The 20,980-nt window shown below is 34.7% G+C and overlaps 1 protein-coding gene across 1 annotated transcript in view; it reads left to right on the forward strand.

The window, feature by feature from the left end:
- Positions 1-20,980, forward strand: part of CCSER1 (coiled-coil serine rich protein 1) — a 1,457,654-nt gene that overhangs the window by 921,234 nt on the left and 515,440 nt on the right. The window lies entirely within an intron of this gene.

The raw sequence follows: 20,980 nt of genomic DNA on the forward strand, positions 1-20,980 counted from the left end.
TGTTGATTGTGGATCCTGTTAGACGTAGATGCAATCAATTGACTAATGATGCAAATCCATCTGGGAAACACCTTCATAGTAACAAACAAGCCAGTGCTTGCTTGAACAAATGACTGGACACTATAACCTGGCCAAGTTGATATATGAAATCCACCATCACAAGTGATAAATCAGAATTCCTCAAATCAAACTGTCTTAAACGAAAAGGAGCTTTTGGTGCAACTTGTTTCTGGGCCAAGTAGGCAATTTTATGAAAAATAGTGATAGCTTATGGTACAATTTGATTCTGGGTTCACATGGGCAAGGATCTGTCTCCTGGCTCTATATTTTCTGGATAAACTCCTGGTAGTGGCTGACGGAAGTTTTAGGTTCTTCCTCTTGGTTGCAAGATATCTGGCTTTCGTTATGGAGAAAATCACCTCATACTTCCAAAATATTGGGAATGTGAGACAACTTATTTCCAAGAAGTTCCAGCAAATGTCTCCTAAGATGAGTTATGTGTCATCCCTGAACCAATCACTGTAACTCAGTAGGGTGGAACATGCTAATTAGTTTAAGATGATCAGGATTCCCTGGAATGGAGTGATATCAAATCCATGTAATCATACAGATTAGAAGGGGCAAATAAATTGCCTGGAAGTATTACAGTATAGTTATTAATGATTGTGAAAATGGGTGCTAGAGTGCAAAATAAAATGGAATAATGAAATGAAACCACTGTATTTCCTATCTTTGTTCTTAAGGAAACAGATTCAAAGGATTTGCATGACTTTCTCAATTTCACACAACTAATATTGGAAGAACTACAGTTCAAAATCAGAATCTGTCTCTCTAACACCAAAATATTGTACTGCTCCCCTTTGACATTTATTTACTCTTCTTAGTTCTGCCATCTCAAAAGTGCTTCTAAATTTTTCTGTAAATGAAAAATTATCCTTTAGGCTATCAGTATTGCTAATAATTATGTTTTGACTTTATTGTACAATATTACCTGAGGGGCATATCTATATCCCACCACTCATTTCTACTTAACTGATAAAACTTGCACTCACTGGCTAATTTTTCTCCCATAAGTTAATGCCCACCCACTTATATTTTAAGAATTTTAAGATTAAGCCAAAAAATAGAAGAAAAATAATAACTAAAAAGAAAATAAGAAAGACTGCCCAAACAACAGTGATAGAAAATTGGTAGGAACCATATTTATAAGAGTATTAGAGCTATTAACCAATGCTTTCAGTGTAGCATATATTTTTATTCAATAATATATGTGACAAGTTCACAGTGGTAGTTTAAGAACATTAAAGAAATCACTCAGTCCATTATAATACTCTAGGTGAATACTATTTTTGCATTTGATAACCAATACTTGAAGAAACAAAACATTCACTACCATATAAAATGAATTGACTGTATATGTAAAAAAAATTCATAAAACTCTTTCAGTTTGATTTCATAAAAGTAGACTATATCTTCATATTTGCAATTCAAAATGTGAATATTCAGGCTGTTTTCTCAACCATAAGTTAGACTTATATAAACTGAAGGTTTTTCCTTTGTCCAATACTTAACATTCATTCCAAAGAGATAATTTTTGAATCAACTTTTGATAAACCTTTGAAGTCCTGCTTTCCCATCTTTTTCTCTTGCCTTTTGCTGGAGGTTGCTTACTTCATTGATGTTCCATATCCAAGACTAGATTGACTAGTTTTAATCTTGATGTTTTAAATATACTTTTTAGCTAATATTATGCATATTTACATTTGAGTAGAAGAGTAAGTTCAAACAAGTTAGACTGCAAATTTGAATGGCCCCAATTTTATAATGAATTTAAAACACATTATTATTTTTTAATCAAAAATGTTAAAAAAAATTAGCAAGTGTGTATATTCAACTTGTATTAAATATTTTGCTTGTTGGAGGGAGAATCCCTAAATCAAGAAAGCCTTCAGAGCCTGTGAGGCACAGAAGAGGAGGCTGAGTTCATCAGACTGAGCGAGTGGAATCCAATTAGTCACCAAACAACATGGGCTAAAGTACATCATATGTAACCTGCAGAACTCAGCCAACCATTGTGATGGATAGGTGTATGTGTCACCTTGGCCAGGTGATGATGTCCAAGTATCTGGTCAAGCAAGCACTGTCCTAATCATTACTGCAAGGACATTTGTGGCTGGTAATAAACCAGAAGGCTGGTTTATTGAATTACCAGCCAATCGACTGCATGCGTGACTGATCACATCAACAAAGGGTGTGTTTTCTGCAATGAGAGAATTCAATCAGCTGGATTTAATCCAGTCAGTTGAAGACTTTTGAGGAAGAGAGAGAGGACCTTCACTTCTTCGGCTAGCTAGCAAAGCATTTCCTGAGGAGTGCATCAGACACCTTCATTGAAGTTGCCAGTTTGCTGCCTGCCCTACGGAATTTGGACTTGTGCATCCCCACAGTTGCATGAGACACTTTTATAAAATCTTACATTTACAGATATCTCTTGTTAATTCTGTTTCCCTGCAGAACCCTAACTAATACAACCATCAAGCTTGGGTTAGTCTTAAATAAAAACCTGGCCAAAGAGGGGCTAGCATTCCGTAAATTTGTTAAATTTAAATGGCAAGGCACAATCACAAATCTTTGACTTATTTCTATTGACAATTTTGATATCATTACAAAATATCTGTCAATGCCCCCAAACAAAAACCACCAAAGAAAACTGTGGAGCATACAAAGTTAGATTTATTAAACTTGCTGAGTAAGAAAGAGCTCCCACCTTAACAGAGGGAGAGATAGAGATGAGTCTTACAGAGTTTGAGAGCTGAGGCTAGGCACAAGGTAGTTTTAGGGATACAAATTGGTCAGAATTTGTGAACTAGGTATGTCGCTAAAATAGTTCACAGTATTATGTTTGAAACACATGAGCCCACACACTCTGTGAAGTTATTGTTAAATCAGTTTGCTTGTGGTGGTATCTAGGAAAATATGTTTGAATGAGCTAATGTTAAAAAAAAATTAAACTTAGGTAGTTTGTGTGGCAGGTCATACTTTGGTACAGTTTTTCTGTTTAGCAAGCTGTAGTAGAACTTTATGGTTTGCCTTTCATTTCTAATGTAATACTCAAAAGATTGTCTTCTCTTCTCAATTTAACCTTTACTCTCAGCCCTTTCATAGCATTTAAGCTTGGTCTTTTATTCTCTTCATTTAAATATTTTACAATTTGCCCATACAGTCAAGCTAAACATTTATATTCTTTGTCACATTGCTAGTAATTATTTTGCCATGTTCTAGTTTTGCCTTTTCCCTGCAGGTTTTATCTTTAAGCACTATTTTTATTGGTTCACAAATATACATTATAGTTATTGGATACATCTATCTAGAGTATAACATCCTTCAATGCTTTGAGATTTTCAAATGTTGACCAATTTCTTAAACATGTGCTTCTAATACCAAGGTACTTGTATTCAGGACTATTAAAATTACTAGATCATTTGGGAGAAAAAAGAATTTAATTCACATTATTTTTCTTTAAAACATGAACTTATTATTGCATAAAATCTCCATGATGTTTTCATATCTAGCACTATTCTTAAAAATATATTGTGCTTGGATCATGGCAGACTGTTCTGGGTTTGTCCCATAAATCTCTGGAGGTTCAAATTCATTCTCCAGTGTTGTTAATTGTACTCTTAAAGAAAAGGTTAATAATTAATGTTGTAACCAAATTAATATTGTTTAAATACAGACAAATTAATGTTTACATAAATTTTATAAGGTTTAATAATTTCTAATGTTTTAAGTATCCATAGTTTCAGAATTTTCACTGTCTAGCCAGTGTTACATTAGATCTAGCAAATATTTCATTAGAAATCATCAGAAAAAGGGCATTCTGCATAAAAATTGGAAATAAAATTCACAGTTTTGTAGGTTAGAATAAAGAAAAACAAACTTAAAACTCCTGGTCTTAAAGTTTTCAGTGATTTATATAAAATGACTTCAATTTTTTTTCCTTATCCTGCCAGTTTAACTTGGTCAGCAGTCATATCTTTCTGAAATACCAGTAGGGAATTTTGAACATGTTAAAATAAACCAAATATTACTGGTGTTACTCACCATGTTTTTATCTGATGAAAGAAAATGACAAAGTGATATTTCTAAAATCAATTTCATTTTGTTATGAGAGGGTGCCAGTGATATTTATACTTATTTGTTTTTATGAAATGGTAAAGTAGAAATATTTACACTGTTATATGATAGATTTGATAGCTAATTTGTTTCATTGTCATCATTGCAACTCTTACATCCATTTGTTGCTGATACTTCATCTACAAATTTTAGGTTTTGACACTGCATAGGAAATGAGAAGTCATTATAATAAATAAATAACAAAATAAGATTCTCCTGCTAGATTTGGCACAAATCTAATTCTTTCAATAGCCTTTTTTTCTTTCTTTCTTTCTTGAAAGCAAACTAATCAACAACTATGTCTAGACACAGCATCTCTAAGTTGGAAAATGAAATATTGAACATTGGAATAAGCTATGGAATACGTTTTCTATAAATTTACCAAAGCTTCTATTTACCAATCCAAAACATCAGAACTCAAATGTTGTTAAGTCCCACAGAGTTTGTTAAGTTTTAAAATAAAAATTAAGTCGACAATTTTGAGTCAAATCCTGAAATTCTGAAAATACAAAATCATCTCTACAACCAAAAGGCACTTTCCTGTTACTTTAAGCTGTATGTGTGTGTGTGTGTGTGTGTGTGTGTATGTAACATCTAGTTACAGGGAAGTATCATGCATGCACAAATTGGAAGAGAAGATATGCCTTCCAGTTTTATGCAATGTTTATGATAATTCTCTTTTAGTAGTTAGTCTTCCAACCTGTTCTTCAATATTTTGGTAAAAGAAAACCTAAAGATTAACTTCCCTGTGGTGGTTTGAAGCTGTATGTACCCCAGAAAAACATGGTCTTGAATATAATCCATTCCTGTGGGTGTGAACCTACTGAAAGCAGGACCTTTGGGTGAGGTTACTTCAGTTAAGGTGTGGCCAAGACCAATCAGGATAGGTCTTAATTCTATTACTGGAGTCCTTTTTAAATGGAATGAAATTTAGAAACAGTGAGAGAAAGCCACAGAAGCAAGAGGTAAAATTCAACAGAACCCAGAAGAGAATGGACAGGCCAGGAGAGGACGCCATGTGACTTCCCATGTGACAGAGGAGTCAAAGATCCCTGGCAACTGGCCCCAGAATGCCAGTCTTCCAAGAGAAAGCATCATCTTGATAATGCCTGGATTTGGACTTTCTTTTAGCTTCAAAACCATGAGCAAATAAATTCCTATTATTTAACTCAACCCATTACCTGGTATTTGCTTGAGCAGCCCAAGAAACTAAAGCACTCCCCATTAAGAAACAGCTTGAATTCCTGAGAAATATAAACCATGTGGATATTTGCAAATCTTTATTTGCCACTAATATGTCCATCCTCTGAATTATGAAACACATCTTTGGGGTATTTTTTTAAATTCAGTCTTTTTTTTATTAGAGCGGTTGTAGGTTTACAGAAAATCATGCAAAGATTGCAAAGGTCCCACTTGTGTATATTGTTTTGAAGAAATAGTAAAAGGTCTGATTACCTCCATTCAAGATAAACTCTATCCATCTCCAACCAGCACATTTTAAAAGATGAGGAAACTAAGCAATCTGGAAAAGTCTGTGAGAATTATAGACTCATTTTTAATGGGCTAATGATTAAGGAAATTCTAGTAAGAGAAAAGAAGAGACTGACTATTATGGAGAGGTAATGTCTAGAGTGAGAACAGAGAGATTTTCTTGAAGTGTAGGAGGAAGAGAGACTGGGAATTTCAGATGCCTGAGGACTAAAAATGGAGATGTTTCTCATTCTTATATTTATTTCAATCACTTTCAGTTTCTAGGTTGGAGCCTCAAATGTAAGTAATGTTAAAGCTCCCCAAGTGGCAATCTGTAGCTGTGTTGAAAACCATTAAACTGGAAGAACAGATCATAGATTTTCCAGGAGAGATAGAGATAAAGATAGGGGAAATGAATGATAAATGATAGATAGAGAGATGTTAGATAGATAGATAGATAGATAGATAGATAGATAGATAGATAGATAGATAGATAGATAGATAGAAAGTGATGGGGGAGTAGGGGAGAGAAAGATCTAGAAATATATAAAGCATTACTATTGGAAATGTTATGGTTCTAGCACTTTGGTTATTGATTCCTCAGGAATTTTAAGTGTCCTAGGGCACTCAGATGTTTTGTCTTTGAGACATTTTAGACTCAGATGAGCTCTTGAAATATAAATAGGCTTTAAGAGATTGTGGAACATTATAAAATGGGTTATCAGTTGTTATATTAAGTTTACTGCATATTCAATGCTTTAATTATTATTTTTTTTTTAAATTAAGCAACTCTATGATAAAGTTCAAAGAGTGGGGAGTAGAGTGCAGTATTTCTCAACTTTCTGGGAGACAATCCCAGTGCAAGATATGTGAATGCCACCCTGACAGTAACTTGAACTCTGTACTCCATAGGTGTCATTGGTATGATTTGCACTCACTGTGTCAAAATGTGCCACACACTAATGTATGTTCTTCTTAAAATATGGTATGCATAACCAAACACAATATTTCAAGATTGATTTGGCCATTACAGAGAATAGAGTCTTACCTTCCTTAATCTGGATATTATATAGCTCTTAATGCTGCCAAAGATTTCATTAGCACTCTGGCAGCTTTGTCAGACTCTGCAATCATTCGGAGCTTGCCGTGAAGACTCCTCAGGGACTGTTTCTGAAAAGCATGTCCAGCTTGTTCCTGCTTCAGAAACAGATGGCATGCTTCCTGCAAGTCCAGATTCTTGGACCCAGATGTGCTGAATTAGAATCTCTGATAATAGGACCCAAGAATTTACAAATTTATAGTATGTTCCCTAGGTCTCTCTGATACACCTTAAGTTTGACATGTCTATGTGGATACCAGTTTCAACACTGTTCTTCTCTCCATACTGCTCCTCCCTCTTTGCACTCTGTTAGATGATGATGCATCCTTCATCCACAAACTGAGATTGTGATTTAATTATCCTGGAGTGGAGCCTAAGCATCAGTATTTCAAGAAAAGCATCCCAACTGATTCTAATTTGCAGCTCTGACATTTAACCTATGATCTATGTAATTACTCCACTTTACTTCATAACATTCCTCACCATCTAGAGTTATGTTCCTTTATTGCTTATTGTTTTTCTATCTCTCCCTTAAAACATAAAGCTCCTTGAAAGCAGAAACCTAATCTCTTTTGCTCACCACGACATAACTAACTATATAGCAATGTTTGACATATAGTAGACACTCAATTTTTACTTATTGAGTGATTGAATGGTAGATACCACATAGTGCACCATGCATTATAAGTACTTTATATACACTATTTTATTGATACAAAAATCTTATGGGTTATAATTTTTTTTTTACAGATTAAGTCACTGAGGTAAAGAATTTTTCCAAGGTCACATGTAATGTAGAGCTGGGAATGAAACCAGGATTGCCTAACTCCAGAGCTCATGGCTTTGAGCAATATATTATACATCTGCTCTCTAGCTATATGCATTTATTGCTCAAGCATTTATGCCTTTCAGTATGATGTTCCTTTTTGGGTTAGCCTCTTCCTTTCGTGAATTATATTATTCCATTGTGGTAAGATTAGAAGTCACTTCATCTTTCTCCACCAGAGTATAGTTCTCTCTTCATTTTGTTCAACAACCTAATATACTGAGTGTTCTTACTCTGGTGGTTATTCTAAATACAGTTATTATTGAACAATTTTTGCTGCATATCAACAATGAGCTAGACGAGAGCAGAACACAACATCTGATATTCTTCCTGTTCTGCACTTTGCTCCATAACTTTCATCCACAAATCTCATTGGATTTTTACAATTATGACTTCCCCAGACATCCCATGAGGTAAATGAATATTTATTATCTCCATTTTACAGATGCATGAAGTTGGATGTAGACTAATTAAATAAGTTATTCAAGGGCAGGCAGTGAGTTGATTAGAGAAACAAGGTTAGCATTGAACAATCCTGATCCCTACTCCTTAAAGGAATGGATGACGTTTTGAGCTGGTTTCACTATACATGGATGAAAATGTTTATTTTAAGCTTTTACAATATATGTTCCATTAGTGTTTGGACACTGCCCAGAAGATATCATAGCAAATTGATATTCAGCCCTTAGATATGTATGCAGTTTTCATCTATTAGTTTCTGTGGGAGAAACAAAAATGAAGCTGTAGAAAGAATTTAGCCCATAGTAATTATATCTTCTGGTAGAGATGCTGGTAATTATGTTTGGAGTTTTTTTTGCTATGTAATTTAAAGGTTTTTATTTTGTAATGTAGCTCTAATTTACCATATAGAAGTAAGGAGCTAATTAAGCTGAGATTACTTTCTATTCACAGCCAACATTTAGGATACAATCAGTTATTATTACAAAATTGTTTAAAGTTATATTACTATTTATGAATGTGAACCCAATCAAAATGCACAGCATAATAACACAGTTAAGAAAGACTATATTATTTCAGTGTGTTGCCACTCAAAGAACCAAATTAAAACTATATGTTCTCCATTTCACCACTGGTAGATTATTAGACCCATAAATGATGCTTAGATGATTTGTAGCCTCTTATATCTCCCCCTTAAAAAAGGATTTGATTTTTATTCTCAATTTTTAATGTAAAATTTATTTAAGAAAAAAATGCATGCTTAATGCATAACATGTATATAATTTTCAACTAGTTCAGATTTTGAGATTTTGTTGAATCCAAATTTAAATTCAAAAGCACAGTTTATGGTAAGTCATTATAATGGATTTAATCTTTTACACAGTCTGACAATGCTATAAATAATGAAAAGAAAATTAATATATAAAAAGCAATTTTGTTAAATAGGATTTTATTTTCACCTGCATGTTTCCTTTCAATCACCAATGAGCATATGCATTAATATGAGTTTCCTATTAATACATGCCAAATCTGTTATGCAGATTTGTGCCTCAAAAAGTAGGTATTAGACAAATTAAATATTTGTAACTAATAATGCTTTTAATCGGGTATTCTTCAACTTTCTGTTCTATAAGCTCCTACAGGGATTTGGTTGAGACTATTTCAAGGGATCTTAACAAATATGCTGGGCTATGCAATTTAAATATTAACTTCCTAAAATACACCTGCTTCAGTCATAGTTAAAAGAGTGATACTTCAATTTATTTCTTTTTTCTGAAGGCCTTCCACCTGTCTGCAAGTACCAGAAATCCCTATCTTGGAAAAGAAAATAAAAACAGATTTGATTCAATACCAGTGGCAGAGTGTGGTTTATTAAGGGTTCTAATTGAATATCCAAGGCGGGATTAATGACTTTCATCCATTGGACTAAAAAAATTCTACCAGCAGAACTCTTCTTAGTGATACATCAAAACTCTAACCACTGAAATTTTTATTGCCCTTTAAAGTCCATATGATGTTTTTACCTTGAAATTTTTATTGAGATAATTGTAGATTCATATGTAGTTGTAAGATACAATACAGAGAGATCCCATATACATTTTATCCAGCTATTTCCCAGTGGCAACATCTTGTAAAAATATGGTATGATATCACAACCAAGATGCCGACATTGATATAGCCTGCCAATTTTATTCAGATTTCCTCAGTTTTACTTGTACTCATTTGTGTGTATGTGTGTGTGTGTGTGTATGTGTTAGTTCCGTAGAGTTTTATCACCTGGGTGTGTTTGTGTTTCTACCACCACAGTCAAATGCAGAATGAGTTCCATCAGCGCAAGGCTCTCTCTCTCATGGTGCCTTTTAATATCCACACCTCTCCCCCCATCCCTAACTCCTGGCAAACAGTATCTCTTCTCCATTTCTAAAATTTGGTCATTTAAAAAATGTTCTATAAATGGAATCATGCATAATGTTATCTTTTAAGATTTGTTTTTTCACTCAGTATAATTCCGTGGTGATTCATCCAAGTTGTGTGTATATCAATAGTTCATTACTTGTTATTATTGTGTAGTATTTCATTATATGTATGTACCCCAGTTCGTTTAACCATTCACCGTTTGAAAAACATACACTTTTTTAATATATGAATAAAGCATCTAGTAACATTCATGTACAGGCTTTTGTGTGAACATTAGGTTTCTTTTCTCTGGGATAAATGCCCAACAGTGCAACTGATAGGCTATATGGTGATAAATTACCACAAACTTAGTGGTTTTACAATGCAAGTTTATTATCTTACAGTTCCAGAGGTCAGAGATCTCACTAGGCTAACATCAAAGTATCAACAGGACTGTGTTCTTTCTGGTGACTCTAGGGGAGAATCTGCTTCCTAGCCTCCAGCTTCAAGAGGCCATCCACATGCTCATGGCCCTTCCTTCAAAGCCAGCAACATAATAAATCTCTCTCTCTTTCTCTCTGACCTCTGCTGCCATCATCACATTTCTTTCTCTGACTCTGAATCTCCTGGATAGCTCTTTCCTTTATATGGATGTTTGTGAATGCATTGGGCCCACCTGGATAATCCAGAATAATCTTTCCTTTTCAAGATCTTTAATCACTTCTGCAAAGTCCCTTTTGCCATGTAAGGTAACGTGTTCACAGGTTCTGGTGATTAGGATGTGGGCATCATTGAAAGGTTGCAGGCATTATTATGCCTCCCAAATATAGTAATGGCCTATTTAGTTTTACAAGAAAATGCTAAAGTGCTTTTTAAAGTATCTTTACCATTTTAAATTTCCAACAACAATATCTGAATGATCCAGTTTCTCTGCATCCTCACTAGATTCAGTGCTAACATTATTTTTTATTTTAGTGACTTTGATATGTGTGTAGTAATATCTCATTGTGTTTTTAATTTACATTTCTCTGATGGCTAATGATGTTGAACATCTTAGCATGTGATTGTTTGCCATTTGTGTCCTCTCCTGTGAAATCTTTGTTCATGTCTTTTGCCCATTTCTAATTGGATTGTTTGGGATTTTTACTCTTGAGTTTTGAGTAAACTAGACACTCACCACTTGTTGGCTATGTAGTTTGTAAATATTTAACCCCATACATAGTTGTCTTTTTCATCCTCCTCACATGGCCTTTCATAGTGTGAATGTCTTTAATTTTGATGTCTAATAAAGCTTTTGATTAAATAAACTATTCTTTCTAACTCACAGAGCAATTTAATTTTTCTGGGAGTCTACTATGAAAATTTCAGGTTAATTGAAAAATCATATTCATTTTTTGTTGCATTCAAATAAATAAGATCCCACATCTTAGTCATTTTATTCCTGAAAGTTGTAACATGCACTGATTTACACTGCTAGATTTTTCTGCAAATCTCTTGCATGTATGAGTTATTATATAGTTTCTCTTTACTAAACCAAAAATAAGACCTAATCTAATCTACATTTATTACCTTGAAGCCAAACTGGTTGTTACCAAAAAGCAGTATGAGAAGGAAACCATCAAAACTTTCAAAGTTTTTGGTAAAGGCCATTAAATGACAGTAATTTACTCTTAATATAAGTATAAATCTTTCATGACTTTTAGCTTCCTGTAATTTGCAAACAATCATAAGTCTTAGTTTCCTGTCTGCTAAAACAAATAAAATGCAATGGTTCACTTAAACAATGGGAACTTATTGATTCATGGTTTTGAGGGTAGGAGAAGTCCAAAATCAAGGTGTCATTACATTGATGCTTTCTCCCAGAAGACTATGGTGTTCTGGGACTGACTGCTAGTGACCCTTGGTCCTTGGGTTTTCTGTCACATGACAATGCACATGGCAGCCTCTCCTGGCTTCTCCTTTCTCTTCAAGGTGCTGTTGACCTCCAGCTTCTGGCTGCTCTCTGTCACTCTCCCTCTATCTCTGTGGCCTTCCTTATAAAACCTTTAGTAGTAGGATTAAAACCCGTCTTTTGTGCCATACCTTAACTGAAACAACCTCATCAACAGGTCCCATTTACAAGAGTTCACACCCATAGGAATGGATTAATATTAAGAATATGTTTTGAGAGATACATAGCTTCAAGCCACCACACTCACAAATGCACACACACATGCACACTCACACATATAAGTGTGTGTGGGGGTGATATACATATAAATTGCATAGTTGTTATCCAAATGAATGAAGTACTCCTGTTCCTCAAGAGAAGCAAAGTTTCCCTGCCTGCTAAAATGATAAGGAAATTTATCCCTTGGAAACTTTATAAAGGATACACTGAGAAAAAATAAGCTATAGTTTTATAATAAACACAGGAATGATTTTTCATCTGGCCATTTCTTAAAATGATTCTTGATGAAAGCTGAGAGCATAATATTAAACTTCAGCTCTGAAAGGTACTTGTGGTCTTAGTATGCAGCTAAAGAGAACAGAATATGTGCACTATAATTTCCCCAATTAAATATTCTTTTGTTAAGAATGCAAACTTGCTTCAGTCCTTCACTTAACAACTCAACTGATCTTTTGTTGTAGAATCACTCTTTTCCCTGATGCATATTGAACATAAATGTGATGGATTTAAATTGTGCTGAAATAAACATACCTGATTACTTTTCTTCAGAGTTTCTTGAAGATCAAAATTCTTTCATAAAACTAGTTTTGGAAGTAATATTTAAAATCAACATCTCCTAAAAATGACATTGAGGATGAGATAAACTACACATAAATTTTAATAACTCTGTTGAATTAAAGAGTTATTGTGTGGGTGGATTCTCATTTAAGCAATCTCATTCTTGTTTTGAAAATCTTGTAATCCTGGAATTTATGTGTGTGTTTGTGTGTGTGCGTGTGTGTGTTTTAGAATGCTTTATTTGATACAGATTAAGATGTTTAGGGGATCCCTGTATAGTTCTTTGTGGAACTATAAAGGAAACTTTGATCATTTAGGTTTCTGTTTAACCCAACTGACTCTCTGTTCTAAATATGTCCTGGGTGTGGAATCTAAGGCCCTCTTAACGTATGAATACGATCTCTTTTATCACTCTACAAATCTGTACATAAATTCTATTAATAGTTTGTTATTAAAAATATCAAATCCAAAAAAAAAAAAAAAAAAAAACCTTCAAGATTCACTCCAAAGAAAAACCTAGTCTATTTTATTCACTTTTGATTTTAGAAGACAAATTTATCTTAGATTTGTGCATTGGGATCTTACATTACCTATTACCATTTCTGACAGACAAAAAATAATTATTAGTTTGATTCCAGGAATTCCATTTACTCAGATTATCTATTCCAGAACCAGATTGTTGCATACTGAATGAAAATGTCATAAGGTATTTTCTATACATTTCTATTACTATTTTTCAGTGATTTTAGTTGCATTCACAATGTTATGCTACCATCACCATCATCATTCCATACCAAAGATTTTTTATCATTCTAGACAGAAACTTAGCACCTATGTTGAAGACTTTCCCTTTTCTAAGTTTCCTATTTTTCTAAGTGTTTACATCATGAAAGACTGTTGGAGATTGTCACATGCCTTTTCTGCATCATGTGAGATATATATATATATATATATATATATATATATATATATGTGTGTATATATATATATGTATATATATATAGCCTTCATTCTCTTAATGTGGTATATTACATTGAATGATTTTCTTATATTAAACCACTCTGGCAGTCCTGGGATAAATTCCACTTGGTCGTGTTGTGTCATCTTTTTAATATGCTGTTGCATTCTCTTTGCTAGGATGTTGTTGAGGATTTTTGCTTCAATATTCATAAGGGAATTTGGTCTGTAGTTTTCTTGTCTTGCACTATCTTTATCTGGCTTTCAGTATCAGAGTAATGCTAACCTCATAGAATGAGTTAGGAAGAGTTGCCTCCTCTTCCTTTTCTTTTTCCCAAAGAATTTGAGAAGAATTGGTGTTAATTCTTCTTTAAATTTTGGTAGAATTCATCAAAGAAACCCTCTGCTCCTGGGCTCTGCTTTTTGGTAGGTTATGATTACTGGTTTGATTTCTTTACTTGTAGTAAGTATGTTGAAATCTTTTGTTTATGCTTCAGTTAGTTTAGGTAAATTGTGTTTCTAGGAATTTGTCCATTTCATCTAGTTTATCTTATTTGTTGGCATACAATTTTTCACAGCCTTCTCTTGTAGAGAAATTTCCCCACTTTCATTTCTGATTTATTTATTTGCATCTTCTCACTTTTTTCATTGACAGTCTAGCCATAGGTTTGTCAATTTTATTATCTTTTCAAAGAACCAAATTTCCATTTTGTTGATTCCAACTGTTTTTCTATTATTTATTTTATTTATCTTTGCTCTAATCTTTATGATTTCTTCCTCTAAAAATTTTAGATTTAATTTGCTTCCCTTTTTAGTTCTTCAGCACATAAACATGTTACTGATTTGGTATCTTTCTTCTTTTTAAATGTAGGCTGTTAAAATATAAATTTCCTTCTGATACACTGTATTTGCTGTATCCCATGAGTTCAAGTATGCAGTGTTTTCAATTTCATTAGTCTCTAAGAATTTTCTCATTTCTTTTGTGATCTCTTCTTTGAGTCATTGCTTTCTTTTTTGCTTTATTTGTTTTTTTGGTTTTTTTTTTTAAAGCCCAGTTTGAATCCTTTTTTAATTCTTTCACCTCAACATATTTTACCAGATAAAATATAGTTCACCCAATTAATCTGAACTCAGATATACAATGAATAATTTTTAGTATAAGTATATGCTAAATATTGCCTAGGAAATACTTCTGAAATACAAATCTAACTGGGAGTCGTGTGTGTGTGTGTGTGTGTGTGTGTGTGTGTGTGTGTATATACACACATGTATATGTATATACATATTTTTAATTTGGAGACCCAATTATCATATCAGGATTTGTTGAATAGTTTGTGTTGCTGCTTCTATTGAATACAAGTTCTCCTGTAGACATAGATCTGTTTCTGGGACTTTTATTCTGTTACATAGATTTATTTGCCTGTTTTTGTGTCAGGATTATATTGGCTTCTGATTGCTTGTTTGTTTTTAATGCAACTTTACTGAGATATATTTATATACCATATAATCCATCCAAAATATACCATCAGTGCTTCCCAGTATCATCATATAGTTGATCACATCACATACACAATTTTAGAACATTTTCATTACTACAATAATAATAATGATAGTATGATAGTATAAAGTAAAAGTGTAAAGGAAATCCTAAAATACCTCATACTCCTTACCCCCCCACACACACACATTGTTGCCCCCTAGTATTAGTGTGGTCCTTTTGTTACTGTTGATGAAAGAATATTAAGATATTACTGTTAACTATAGTTCATAGTTTGCAATAGGTACATTTTCTCCCAAATACCCTCTATTATTAACTCCCTATAATAGTGTCATGCATTTGTTCTTGTTCATAAGAGACCCTTTTAATATTTTTAATTACAGTCACTAGAAGATTCTCTGTGATATAATTCCCATGTTTTCATATCTAGTTTTCCTTCTGGTGACATACATGACTCTAAACCATCTCTTTAAACCACATTCACTCACAATTCAGCACTATTTATTATGTGCACAGTAACATGCTATGTAATCTCTTTCCATTTCCAAACATTTAAGTTTAACCTAGTTAAACATTCTGCTCCCTGTTCTCTAGCCTCATTCTATCCCTTGGTAAATTATATTCTAGATTTTATGTCTATGAATATATATATTAAAATTAGTTCAGATTAGTGAGATCACAGAATGTTTGCCTTTTGTTTCTGATTTATTTCACACAATGTAATGACCTCAAGGTTCATCCGTGTTGTTGTGTACTTCAGAATGTCATTCCTTCTCACTGCTGAATAATGTTCCATCGTATGTATGTACCACATTTTGTTTATCCATTCATCTGTTGATGGACACTTGGGTTGTTTCCATCTTTTGGCAAATGTGAATAATGTCACTATGAACATTGGTTTGCAAGTGTCTATTTGCATTCCTGCTTTCAAATCTTCTTCGTGTATCCCAAGTAGTGGGATTGCCGGATCATATGGCAATTCTATACTTAGTTTTCTGAGGAACCCCCAAACCATCCTCACAGTGGCTGTACCATTTTACATTCCTATCTGCAGTGAATGTGTTCCTATTTTACCATATTCTCTCCAACACTTGAGGTTTCCTGTTTATTTAATAGCAGCCATTCTAGTAGGTGTGACATGATATCTCATTGTGGTTTGGATTAGCATTTCCCTAATAGCTTGTGAGTCTGTACATCTTTTCATGTGCTTTTCAGCCATCTGTGTTCCCTCTTTGGAAAAATGTCTATTCACGTCTTTTGCCTATTTTTGATTGGGCTGTTCATCTTTTTATTGTTGAGTTTGTAGGATTTCTTTATATACTCTTTATATCAAACTCTTATCAGAATGTGGCTTCCAAATATTTTCTCACACTGAGTCAGCTGGCTTTTAACCCTTTTGACAAAGTCCTTTGAAGCAGAGAAGTATGCAATTTTGAGGAGGTCCCATTGATCTAGATTTTCATTTTTTCTTTCACTTTGGGTGTAAGGTCTACCTCCTATCACTAGATCTTGAAGATGTTTCCCTATATTTTCTTGTAGAGTCTTATGATTTTGGCTTTAATATTTAGGTCTTTGATCCATTTTGAGTTAATTTTTGCATATGGTGTGAGATCAGGTCCTCTTTCATTCTTTTGGATATCGAAATTCAGTTCTCCCAACACTATTGAAGAGAGTGTTCTTTTCCAGTTGAGTGGATTTGGGGTCCTTGTCAAAAATCAGTTGATCATAGATATGAAGGTCTATTTCTGAAATCTCAATTCTATTCCATCGATCAATATGTCTATTTTTATGTCAGTACGATGTTGTTATGACCACTGTGGCTTTATAAAATGCTTTAAAGTCTGGAAGCATGAGTCCTCCCTCTTCATTCTCATTTTTCAAGATGTTTTTGGCTATTTAAGGCCTCTTACCTTTCCAAATGAATTTAATAATTAGCTTTTCCATTTCTGCAAAGTAGGCTGTTGGACTTTTGATTGGTTTTGCATTTAATCTGTAGATCAATTTAGGTAGAATTGACATCTTAATAACATTTAGCCTTCCAATCCATGAACATGGGATGTCTTTCCATTTATTTAGGTCTTCTTTGATTCCTTTTAGCAATGTTTTATAGTTTTCTGTTTACAGGTCCTTTACATCCTTTTAGTTCATTCCAAATATTTAATTCGTTTAGTTGCTATTATAATGGAATTTTTTTCTTTATTGCAACTTTGATAGCTTATTATTAACATATAGAAACACCACTGATTTTTGGATGTTCATCTTATATCCCACCACATGGCTGAATTCATTTATTAGCTCAAGTATCTTTGTTGTAGATGTTTTGGGATTTTCTAAATATAGGATCATGTTGTTTCAAATAGTGATTTACTTCTTCCTTTCTGATTTAGATGCTTTTATTTCTTTTTCTTGCCTTATTGCTCTAGCTAGAAATTTAAGCACAATGTTGAAATAACAGTGGCAACAGTGGGCATCCTTGTCTTGTTCTTAACAGAAGAGAGAAAGGTTTCACTCTCTCACCAATGAGCATGATGCAAGCTGTGGGTTTTTCATATATGTCATGTGAATTTATCATGTTGAGGAAGTTTCCTTTAATTCCTGCCTTTCAAGGTGTTTTCATCAAGAAAGGATGCTGGATTTTATAAAATGCCTTTTCTGCATCATTTGAGATGAGCATGTGTTTTTTCGCTTTCAATTTGTTGATGTGGTGTCTTACATTAATTGATTTTCTTGTATTGAATCACTCTTGTATATCTGGAGTAAAATCCACTTGGTCATGGTGTATGATTTTTTTAATGGACTGTTGGATATGATTTGCAAGTATTTTGTTGAGAATTTTTACATCTATATTCATTAGAGAGATTGGTCTGTAGTTTTCTTTCATTTTACTATCTTTAGCATGTTTTGGTATTAAGGTGATGTTGGATTCTGAGAATGAGTTAGATAGTGATCCCTCTTCTTCAATTTTTGGAAGAGTTTTAGCAGAATGGTGTTAATTCTTCTTGGAACGATTGGTAAAATTTGCTCATGGAGTCATCTTGTCCTGGAATTTTCTTTATTGGAAGATTTTTGATGACTGATTCAATCTCTTTATTTGTAATTGGTTTGTTGAGGTCTTCTATTTCTTCTCAAGTCAGCGCAGGTTCTTGGGTTTCTATGAAATTGTCCATTTCATCTAAGTTGTCTAGTTTGTTGGCATACAGTTGTTCATAGTATCCCCTTATGATCTTTTTAATTTCTTTGGGATCCATGGTAATAACCCCCCTCTAATTTCTGTTTTATTTATTTGCATTTTTCTCTCTTTTTGTTTTTGTCAGTCTAGCTAAGGGTTTTTCAATTTTATTGATCTTCACAAAGAACCAGCTTTAGGTTTTATTGATTCTATTGTTTTTTAGTTCTCCCTTTAATTTATTTATTCTCTAATCTTTGTTATTTCTTTCTTTCTACTGGCTCTTCTTTCTTTAGTTTCTCCAGTTGTTCAGTTAAGTCTTTGGTTTTAGCTCTTTCTTCTTTTAAGGTAGGCATTTAGTGCTTTTTAAATGGATAAGGGGAGAAGTATGGAAGAATTGTGAGGAGCTTGATAGAAAAGGCCAAAACTGCTTTAAAGAGACTGTTTGTGGAAATATGGACTCTAAAGATACTTCTGATGAGGCCTTGAACAGAGATGATGAATGTGTTGTTGTGAATTGGAAGAAAGGCGATCCTTGTTTTAAAATGGCAGAGAATTTGGCAAAATTGAGTGCTGGTGTCAGATGGAAGGAAGAATTTGGAAGCAACAACCTGGAATACTTAGCTGAGGAGATCTCCAGACTACGTGTGGAGGATGTATCCTGGCTTCTCCTTGCAGCTTATAGTAAAATGCGAGCAGAGAGAGATAAACTTAGAACTGAACTCTTGGGTTCAAAGAGACCAGAAGCTGATTGCTTGGAAAATTACAAGCTTCCAGGGGGTGGAATCCCAGAAGCTACAGCCCAATGTGAGGATGTAACCAAACACGGAACCCAGACACCATTTCAGTACAAGCCAAGATTGGAGATGGAATTATGCAGAAAGGATTTGTGGAAAGTCCTATTGTCTGATGGCTTTGACCCCTGTGTGCTTCATGCAAAGCCGACAGAATTTTTGCGAGATCTTTATAGACAGAGCCATTGCAGGTCTGGGCTGGAGGAGATAGACAAGGAACAAATTGAAGGAAAAATTTCTTCAAAGACAGAGCCATGGAGGTTGAGGTCTGGAGTCAAGAGGTTTAGGGCTGGGAGAGCGGAGCAGCCCACAGGCATGGAAAGGGTGAGTTTGCCCTGGAGGTCGGGGGCGGGCTTTCTGCCTCGATGCTCTGGAAGAGTTTTGCCACCTCAGGTCCCAAAGAGGGTGGAGCACATTCCCAGGGAATTGGGGAGAGCCTTGCTGCCACCACACTGTTCTGAAGGGGTTGAGCGTGTGCCCCAGAGATGGAACAGAATCCAGGAGCTGCCCCGATGTTTGAGGAGGGTGGGGCCAAGAAGGTGGTCTCCCCAATGTGTGGATATTTTGGAGCACTCACCCAAGCGTTTGGAGAGGAAAGGGCTGCTGAAAAGGCCCTTAGGAAGGGTTAGACTCCCGCTCTCTCAAGCCCCAAGGATGCAACGTCATTCTGTTAATGACTCTCAGACTTTGAAATCTAATGGAGTTTGTCCTGCAGGTTTTAGGAACTGTTTGGGTCCTGTTAACCCTGTTTTCCTTACTGTTTCTCCTTATGGCAGTGGGAATGTTTATCCTATGAATGTCCCTCCTTTGTATATTGGAAGCATATAACTTGTTCTAAGTCCACAGATCGAAAGCTAAAGGAAAAGTATGCCTTAGGACTGACCACGCCTATATTTGATTTTGATGGGATCTTGTACTTAACTATTGTTACTGAAATGATTTAAGTTTTTGTGGTATTGTGATGAAATGAATGTTTTTTGTATTTGGAAAGATAATGTCATTTTGGGTTCCAGGGGGTGGAATGTGCCGGTTTGAGTGTATTGTGTCCCCCAAATGCCATTATCTTTGTGGTCTTGTGTGGGGCAGAGGTTTTGGTGCTGGTTGGATTTGCTTGGAATGTGCCCCACCCAGCTGTGGGAGATGATTCTGATGAGATGTTCCCATGGAGGCATGGCCCTGCCCATTCGGGTGGGCCTTTATCAGTGGAGCTATATAAATGAGCTAACTCAGGGGGAGAAAACTGAGTGCAGCTGGAAGTGATGTTTTGAAGAGGAGCAAGCTTGCTAGAGAGGAACGTCCTGGGAGAAAGCTGTTTTGAGGCCAGAGCTTTGGAGCAGATGCCGGCTGCCTTCCCAGCTAGCAGAGGTTTTCCGGACGCCATTGGCCATCCTCCAGTGAAGGTACCCAAGTACTGATGTGTTACCTTGGACGTTTTGTGGCCTTAAGACTGTAACTGTGTAGCGAAATAAACCCCCGTTTTATAAAAGCCTATCCATCTCTGGTGTTTTGCATTCTGCAGCATTAGCAAACTAGAACAATTTTCCTTACACCAGAAAGAATCAGAATGAGAATAAAAAATAAAAGTAAAAAGGAACAACCAAGTCATCCCACCCATCCCACCCTATTTTTCATTTAGATTTTGTCCCTGTTTTTCTACTCATCCATCCATACACTGGATAAAGGGAGTGAAATCCACAAGATTTTCACAATCACACTGTCACCCCTTGTAATCTACATTGTTATACAATCTTCTTCAAGAGTCAGGGCTACTGGGTTACAGTTTGGTAGTTTCAGGTATTTACTTCTAGCTATTCCAATACATTAAAACCTAAAATATTTTTTCTATATGGTGCATAAGAATGTCCACCAGAGTGACCTCTCAACTCCCTTTGAAATCTCTCAGTCACTGAA

This window comes from Choloepus didactylus, chromosome 3, assembly GCF_015220235.1.
Source record: "Choloepus didactylus isolate mChoDid1 chromosome 3, mChoDid1.pri, whole genome shotgun sequence".
Classification (NCBI taxonomy): Eukaryota; Metazoa; Chordata; class Mammalia; order Pilosa; family Megalonychidae; genus Choloepus; species Choloepus didactylus.